Genomic DNA, 10,077 nt, shown 5'->3' on the forward strand with positions numbered 1-10,077 from the left:
ACGTAGTCACCGGTTTTTGGTTTGGTTCCCCTAGCTGGCCCCTGCCTCCCCTGCTACCCAGCAGAGCCTACCCCTCAGTTCTACCTGCGGGGCCCTTGTCCCAGCCTCATGCCACCCTCGCACCATCCTTTAGCTAACCGCCACAAGGCTTGCAGCCCTCCTCCACACCCTTGGTTGCTATGCAGGGCGCTCCTTAGCACCACCGGTTGCTCCACGCAGACCAACCGTCTGGAAGAGCCTCGGCTTTGCTGGCCCCTATTTGAGGCCCCCTCCGCCACCTGATGCGTGCCCAAACTGAATTCCATTTCTCTTGCTTCTTGCTTCTCTCCCTGCCTCCCTTTCCTTACCCTCTCATTCCCCCATTCTCCCTGGCATCCCCCACGACCACAAAGCTGTCTTAGGAAACTCATTTCTTTAACTTCCTTTTCCTCCTTAGAGATCTAGACTACCCATTTTCACCTTGGGAACCTGCATTCACTCATTTTGACGGCTTTTGCCCAGTTCAATCCCAGATGCCCTGGAACAGACATCCATGGGATAGCTAAAGTCAGCGCACAGGCCTGTCAATTCTCTGAATATCTGAGTATCGGATCACACAATTTACTTTTGGGGTTTGTTCTAAAAAAAAAAAAAATTAAGCCCTTTTGCAATCACTGATTTGCTTAGTCACAGGCATTTGTAAGTAACGTTTTCTTGTTGAGTTTTTTCCCCCCTTCAGAATACTGTCCAAAGTTTCTTTGTTTGGCAGCATTCTTCTATTTGAAGTTTTTAGAGCAACCCTTGGCAATCACAATAACCCTGAACTAGAGCCCAGACAAAGGCGGGAGTTTGAAAGTATTCTAGGCTTGGTCCCTTCCTTTCCTAGGTATTTCATCCGGCCTTTGATGTGCTATCAGCCTGCACAGGAGCAGGTCCCGAAGGCGGAAGGGTAGTCTCTACCCTTCAGAGGCCTAATCTGGCAGCTCTTTTTATTGTGGCGGGGGAGGGGAGCGGAAGAAAGGATAGAGAGAAGGGAAAATAATTAAAACCAAGCCATGCACACATCTGCAGCACAGAGCAGTACTTTTCCATCAAGGGTTCCGTTCACTTGCACATAACTTGCCCCCTCTCCGAACACACAAGAGACTTGAGGAAAGAATTGGCTTCCTATCTCAGAAGTCTAAAAATTTTCTGACAAAAACTGTTTCCATTTCTGCCCCTCCCCCATCATCTTAAATCGTCTTAAAGTGTAATGAGCAAACTTTGTATCAGGCCCCACACATTTTGTTTTCAGAGCTAAATTTAGGATTAGCTAAAATGGCCCCTCCAAAGCTTTTGTCAAACCTCTTCAATGTAATCATGGGGAAACTGAGGCCAGTCATCTGTAGTTAGAATCTAATTATCCTTTGTTTTTTATGAAAAGAAAAGCTATGTACAGCCAAGACATTTTTAAAAACCAACAAACTTGTGAAAAATATTTTCATTTGTAACTAAAATGGCAAAAGATCAATGTCCTTTAAGAGCTCATTCTAATTGATAAGAAAACAATATTTAAGATCCTAGTCCAAATGCACAAAGCAGGAGCAGTTTCTTCACAAGAGGGAATACCAGTGATAAATAAGCATGTGAAAAATGTTCAGTTCTTGCTAGTAATAAAAACATGGAGATTCCACTATGACATACGACCTTCTTATAAGAAATATAAAAGGGACGATGCTGGCCAGAGTGGCGAGACTCATGTACCTTTGGTGGGAGTTGATATTGGCATAAACTTTTGCCATCCACAAAAATATTTTCTAGTCATTCATTCCACTTCTAGAAATCTGCTCTTTGACCCAGAAATTATACTTCTGGAATACATCCCAAGAAAACACTTAGAATGCAGACAAAGATTTCATTACTAAGATGATCATCCCAGATTCATTTTAATACGTAAAATCAAAACAACCCAAATGTTCAACTTATAAAATGGCGAATTAATCCACTTTAAATGTGATAAAACTATATACTGGCCATCCTAATATCATCATGACATGAGAAAATGCTTATGTTTTAATATTGGGAGAGAAAAACAGGATACAAAACTATATACAGCATGACTTCAACTATGTCCAAAAATGCATTAAAGGAAGCCTGAAAGGAAATATGCTAAAATGTTAACTGTTGTGATTGTTAGTTTCTTCTTTATACTTCTCTACATTTTCTACGGTGGGTACATGTTGCTTTAAGATTCAGGAGAAAATGATTTATTATTTCTTTTCTGAAAAAAATGTAGAGTGATAATACATGTTCACTATAATACAAACTTAAACAGCACCTTAGTGTATAAAGTAAAATATATATACTTTATAAACACAGAGAGACTTTTGTTTTATAAAGCGCTGGAAAAGTTTAAATAATAAAAGATGTATCCATTTTGTTCAGACTCAGACACAATGTCAAAAGATTAAAAATAAAAAAAAAAAAGTTACTTCTCTCTACCCAGATAACTCCTACTGGGATTATTTTGAAGTTACATTTTTTTTTTTGAGGTTAGAAAAGTTAAACTGGCCAGGCCTAGTGGTGCTCCCCTATAATCCCAGCAACTCAGGAGCTGAGGCAGGAGAATTGAGAGTCCCAGGCCAGTCTGAGCAATTTAGGGAGATGCTGTCTCAACATATTTTTTATGTTCAAATATTTTTATTACATAGAAAAAATAAATAGGCAGAATGTCTGTTTCAACTTAAAAAAATTAAAAACACAAAGTTCTGTTCTGGGGATATAGCTCAGTTGATAGAGTGCTTACCTAGCATGCACAAGGCCCTGGGTTCAACCCCCAGCACTACCAAAAAAAAAAAGTTTTAGTGAGAAAAATGAGAAAATGTTAATGTCATTTAACCTAATGCCAAAATAAACTTCTGAAAATTATGTATATTGCCAAAACCTAAAAATATTTTCAAACTACTTTATCAATTACATTGTGATTTTAAGTAATAACTATTAGTAAATTATACTGACATTGTATTCATCATGATCTTTCTTGTTTTCTCAATTTTATATTTCTTTTGCTGTGAATTATGCTTTGAATTGTTTGCTGGTCAATCAACTATAAAATATTGCCATATACTTATTTTTAGTATTTTTTTTTAGTTATACATGACAACACAATACATTTTGATGTAGTTATACAAGCAAGGAATATATCATATTCTAGTTAGAATCCTATTCTTATGATGTACATGGTGGTAGGATTCACTGTGTGGTTTTCATATACATACATGAGAAAATATCAATATAAAATTTTAAAAAGTGCTGAGGATGTAGTTCAATGGTAGATCACCCCTCAGTTCAACACCTAGTCCATTTAAAAAAAATAAATAATGGCAGGATTCAGAAGGTAATTAAAGCCCCTATTCTCATTCTTGATTCTCTTTCCTCAAAGGTAACCACTATTAAAAATGGGTAAGTTGTTTCTTTGGAGGACTAGAGGAACTTTGTCATTCTCATTTATCACAGTCTAGTGTTCTTTCTGCCACATCTCTGTGTCCCCTTAGTGGTTTAATAGATTAAAGAAAGGTAGTCTTGCTTCACCTGGAGTGTAGAAAATTTGTGTAATTTAAAAACTCAAGAAGTGATACACTCTGAAAATATAAATGCTTTCAAACCAGATTTGATGTTAAAATAAAATGTGCTATTAGCAACACTGTGATGTAGAGATTGTTGAAAAATATCCCACCATTCGGGCTCATGTCAGAATGGATGCTGAGTGGACAGGTCTCATTCAGTGTGGCAGTTTCCAAGTTATCTGGAAATAACAAAGGATGCTCATAACTGAAAAAACCCTTCTCATAAGAGTTGCATTATGTGTGCTCTTTGACTGCAAATCAATTCCTAAAGCCTATATACTTGACTGAAGGACTACTTATTTCCCAAGATAGATTTTAAGTTTTTCAATGCTTCTGAATTTCCTGTCTCCTTTATTTTCAAAGATTTTAAGGAGCTTCTAAAGAAAAATAAGACAATTAACTGATTAGCTAGAAAATATAGGGGAAAAAAGTTCAACCTTACTAGTAATCAAATAAATCCAAAGAAGCATAATAACAATGTGCCAGTTTTCATCTCTTGGATTGCTCAAATTGTCTTTTCTTTTTGTAATCTTGGCAATTTTAAGAAAGGCAATACTTGAGTTGGCAATCACATAGCAAGACAAGCACTCTGATATATGCTGGCAAGAGTGAAATTTCTAGAATGCAAGATTCATTTTCTTCATCTCTAGACCATGTCTGTCATATAATAGCCACATAATATTTGTTAAACTAAATTATATAGTAAGTGGGTACAATATAATTGGGTGGGGACAATATAATCTTCTGATCCTAATTATTCCAAGATGGTTATTCATATTAGAGTAAAAACCAAAGGCCTTACAATATCCTGTAAGATCTTACAGGATCTGCACTACTTCATCTACCCTTACCTTTTACTACCTTAGGACATCATCACTTCCTCCCTCATCACTGTGCTCCAGCTACAATGGTATCCTTGCTGTCCCTTGAATAACTAAGCATATTTCCAATTTGAGGGCTCTGTATTTGTGATTCCTTTCACCTGGAATACTCTTCCCCCAAATATCTTTCTAATCTCAAAACACCCCCTTCCCCTACTCATCTCCTTTCTTTTTTTATTTTATTAGTTATTGATGGACCTTTATTTATTTATTTGTTTATATGTGGTGCTGAGAATTGAAACCAGTGCCTCACACATGCTGGGCAAGTGCTCTACCACTGAGCCACAATCCCAGCCCCTCCTCCCCTTTCTTGGCTTTATTTTTCCCTATCACATTGACTGCTTCCAAATTTACAATATAATTTCTCATTTTTGTTGTCTTCTCCAAATTAAATATAAGCTACAAAGAACAAGAGATGTCCTCCCTCACCTCAAGCCTTGTGGAATGGAGTCAGCTATCTATGGACTGAGACTTCTGAAACTGTGAGCCCTCAAATAAACCTTTACTCCTCTAAAATTGTTTATGTCACATCTTTTGGTCACAGCAGTGAAAAAGCTCACTAAAACACCATGGGAAAAAATGAGGGCTTAAATTAAGTTTGTAAATACTAAGGACATAATGCAGGGATTGTTAAGATTTATGTTGAAGAGTTGGATATAGGGGGCTTAGGATTCCTTCTCTGCTTCTTCTATCCCTTCTACATGGAACTTATGCCCCAAACTTTTGCTTGCATGAGTGGATGAATGACATATCATACACCAAGATGAAATATTACAGGAGAAAGAGAAAACCTGCATAGAAGACCTTTTTTCAAATGGGAATTGTGTTTTATTTATTTTTTAATATTTTTTTTTAATTGTAGATGGACATAATGCCTTTATTTTATTTATTTATTTTTTTTATGTGGTGCTAAGGATCGAACCCAGTGCCTCACGCGTGATAGGCAAGTGCTCTACCACTGAGCTACAGCCCCAGCCCAGGATTGTGTTTTAAAGTGCAGTTCATGAGCTAGCAGTGGTGTTAACTTCAGCTGAGAGTTTGTTAGTATCCCAGACCTATTGAATCAGATCTCCATTTTAACTAGACCTTGAGATGATTCATGTGCACATTAATGTTTGAAAAGCACAGGCAGGGCTGGGATTGTGGCTCAGTGGTAGAGCTCTTGCCTTGTGCATGTGAGGCACTAGGTTCTATCCTCAGTACCATATAAAAATGAATAAATAAAATAAAGATATTGTGTCCATCTACAACTAAAAAAAATCTTAAAAGGAAAAGAAAGAAAAGCACAGGCAGAGGGAATATTCTGGTGAAGATATCCAGTAATGTATCCAGTCAGATATTTGGGGTTGGGTCTCTTGAGAGAGGTCTGGACAGGAGAGGTAAAGATAGGAGGATCAACTTGAGGGCAGAGTTGAAGTCACTGACGTTGAATGAGATTACTAAGGAGAACACAGGGCAGAGGTCTTTCCAAGGCTCATTGCACAGTGCACTAAGGCAAGGGTGAAATTTGTTGACCTTGTTGGCCAGAGCTGGCTTGAACACATGTTTATTTGACTCTCATTTTATTTTAGTTTTTCAAACATCAGATGTAAATGTAGATAAGAGAGAGATCCTCTCTGCTTCCCCCCTTAGTTCTTTTTTTTTTTTTTGGTGAACTCAAGGGCACTCAGCCACTGAGCCACATCTCCATCCCTATTTTGTGTTTTATTAGAGACAGGGTCTCACTGAGTTGCTTAGTGCCTTGCTAAATTGCTGAGGCTGGCTTTGAACTCACAATCCTCCTGCCTCAGCCTTGCGAGCTGTTGGGATTACAAGCATTCACCACGGTTACTGTCCCCCCTTATGTGGGCTCTTTGGCTGGATCTAGGAACCTAATCAATATCAGAATTAATTAACAAGGGAAAAGCATGAAAATTTTATTAATTTTACATGTTACGGGGAATCTTCACCAGAAAGTAAAACCTGAAAAAAAATGGCCAAAACATGACCCTTTTACACTTCTTAGACAAAAAACAATAAATGTGTGAAGGAATAATAGGGTAAATGGCTATGTGAACAAGAGTAGTAAATCCTAGGGATGTTACTAAGAGATATATGTAGAAGCTAATGTAGAAGCTATTGGAAGATAAGGGTTACTTTAAAGAGTTTGCTTATTCAGACATTGCAGCCTCATTGAATCACTCTCTGGTGTTCAAGGCTATTTTCTAGCCTTGGTATGTGAAGGACATTCCCTCTCAAAAGAATCTTCCAGGGTCTGTTCCCTGCAAGAAAACAAAATACAGATGGCTCTTTTTGGAGTTCCACAAGTGATTTTAGCTTCAAGTAATGGATATACCAATGGCATATTTTGAGATAGAACATCTTTAACTCATTCATAAACATGTAACCAACAGATGTTTACATCAAACCCATCTTTCTGACTCCTCTTAAAAATGGGAAGCTCTGACATTATAGTCCAGTGTGGCAACAACTGGCCAGAGTGGGTTAGCATTTGTCTCCTTTGGATGGTACACCTAAAGGTGATCCACTTCTCCCTAGTGCATCCCAATGCTGAGATCAAATATTAATTTCTTTTATCATATTTGCTATGTTTTTGTTAATAGTACAGCTAAGTGGATATTCAAACATGTGGTTCTTTTTGTACTCGTGGCTGTCAAAAATAGAAAATGAAAGGCAGAGAATAAGGTTGCTGTTTCAAAAAAAGGCCAAGAGCATATTTTTGTGTGAATTTCAGTGCATACACATTGTCACACACCCACCAGACTTTTATTACTCATTTGTATTAGCTGGCACCTACAGGTAGTTAGCTGGTTGTAGAAAGAAAAAGAGGGCCAAGATAGAATCTTGATGACAAGAGGGAGAGTTTCTAGGAGGGAGAGGTTCACAGTGCTGTGTGGATGCATCAAGAAAGATGAAGACCACAGAGCAAATTGGACTAGGCAGTTAGGAATTTCCAGATTATTTGTGCCAGAGTCTCTTCATCATGACATGAGAAGAGCAAAAGCCTGGTTCTAGTGGCTTCCTCTAAGGAGTGAGTGGGATGTGAGCATGGAGACCCATCTCTCAGTAAGTTTGAGAAGCCAGATGCTATGGTTTGTATCTGTTTGCTAAAGTTCATGAGTTGAAAACTTGATCTTCAGTGTAGCAGCCTGAAGAGGTAGGGCCTAATGGGAGGTAATTAGGTATGAAGACTCCACCTTCATAAATGGATTAATGCTGTTACCATAGGAGTGAATTCCTTATCAAAGGATGAGTTGGGGTCTGGGGCCGGGGCTCAGCAGTAGCATGCTTACCTGGCATGCATGAGGCACTGGGCTTAATTCTCAGCACTACATATAAATAAATTAAAGGTCTATCAACAACTAAAAAAAAAAAGGATGAGTTTGCCTCCATCTGCCTTTTCCCTTTCATTTTGCATGGGATGACTCAGCATGATGGCCCCCCAGATGCATTCCTTCGATCTTAGACTTCCTAGCTTCAATAATTGGGAGCCAATAATTTTTTCTTCATTTGTATATTATCTTGTCTGTGATATTCTGTTGCAGCAGCACAAATGGACTAAGATTCTTGACAGGGGTGGGGGCTGTGGAGAATAGAGAAAAGATGGATTTTTATGGTTTGATTTTTGCTTTTCTGAACTATAATCAATTTAGGCTGCAGTAACACAGCTAGTAGATGCTTTGGGATTGAAAATACAAGAAAGAGGAGGGTATTATTCAATCCTGTCTCATGAAAGGAGAGAGGAGAGGATGAAATCAAAACAATAGGTGGAAGGATCAGAAATTATCCCTTGGGAGGGGAGGGAGAAAGCTGTGGAGATCTCAAGGTTGAGGAATGCACACTGGACAGTCTCAACATATTTCATGAAATAGGAGTCAAGGTCAACTGTTGCAGGGATAGAATGGGGAGAGCGAAGGACAAAGCAAGGGCTTGAGCACTGGCCAATGTTAATATTTTCACCATTCCCTCCATAGGGGCTTTTTGGCACAGGAAGAAACAGGAGAAATACAGGCATTATGTTGCCTAGGAAACACAGTGGTTTGCTAAAGCAACAGTAGGTTGTTTTGAATCTTATTAACCTATTCATATCCATTGTTATCCAAAAGATAACTGGTATGTAGGGATAGAAGTAGAGAAAATCCTGCTATTTCATAGGGCATATAGTAGGCAACCTCTGTAGCCTGGGGGATGAGAGGGATATGAGTAGCCTGGGACAGGAGACTTAAATAAAAAGGAAAGGAGCATCAAAAGTGGCAGGAAGGAATCAAAGACCATTTCTCCCTGTTTCCTAGAGCTCATGTGTGTAATTAAGACACACATACATAGTCCATACCTCTGCATGTGTATAATAAGCACGATCCCAATATTATAATGTTAAGGTTTGGATATGGTTTCAATATCCCCCAAGGCTACATGTGTTGAAATTTAATCTGCATCATAAAGTATTAAGAGGGTGGATTAAGTAATCTGACTATGGTGTTTAGAAATGGGGCCTTTGGAAGTGATTAGGATAACATAAGGTCATTAGGGTGTAGTCCCATAATTGAATTCTGGTGGTTCTATAAGAAGAGGGAGAGAGACCATACAGATGTGCTCCCACTATATTGTGACACAGCCAAGAATGTCCTCATCAGGGCTGGGGATATAGCTCAGTTGGTAGATTGCCTGCCTTGAATGTATAAGGCCCTGGGTTTAATCCCCAGTACCACAAATATGTATATAATATATATATATATATATCTTTATCAAAGCTGAGCTATGGTCAGTGCCATGTCCTTGAATCTCCAAAACTGTGAGCTAAATGAGTCTCTTTTCTTTATAAAGTTCACTTACTTAAAGTATTTTGTTATAGTAATGAAAACCTAACTAACACACCCCCCACTAACTGGAAATATCTAGAGTTAATATGATGGAATTATTCCTTTATTGATTTTTTTGGATGACAGGATAATCCAACTGAGAAATTAATGATCTCTGGTTTTAGTAGGTTCAACACTAAATAAAATTTGTTTTTCTTTCTCCTCAGTCTTGCCACAAAAGATAGCAAGGGCTTTGAGACAAGGAACTCTGGACTTTACTTGTGCCAGGAGGAGAATAAACAGGATTTTGTTTCCAAAAAGTCTAGGTTATTGAGAGCTTAGAGCTGGATTGTCTGAGAGTGAAGGCCTCTGGGTATAGGGACAATAAAGGGTGGGCCAGTCTCAGCGGGTGCTAGATCCCCTGATCCTGGGCACATATGTGAAAGGCAGTGTCCCAGAGTGTCCAGGATCTATATCCTGGTACACCACCTCTGCCAATTCCTTAGAAGCCCAAAGTTCCTCCAAACTCAGTTGTCTTCCTCAAACTGGTTCACCCTTTCTAGTGGTCTTAACGTTCATGTGGATGTCCCATCTCACAACCTGTCATTCTGTTTTCTTCACTTTTATTACCTCTAATCACCTTTTCCTCTACCCTACATCAGCCACCTTCTCCCTTGGTCACACACTAGACCTTTTCAAAATTCCCACTGGTTAAACCCAACTGTAGCACCCACTCCCTAACTACACATAAATAATTGAACCTACAGTGGAAAACTGTTTTCTACTCACTAGTCTCACGTGAAACAAACTTTG

This window comes from Urocitellus parryii, chromosome X (genome assembly GCF_045843805.1).
Source record: "Urocitellus parryii isolate mUroPar1 chromosome X, mUroPar1.hap1, whole genome shotgun sequence".
NCBI lineage: Eukaryota > Metazoa > Chordata > Mammalia > Rodentia > Sciuridae > Urocitellus > Urocitellus parryii.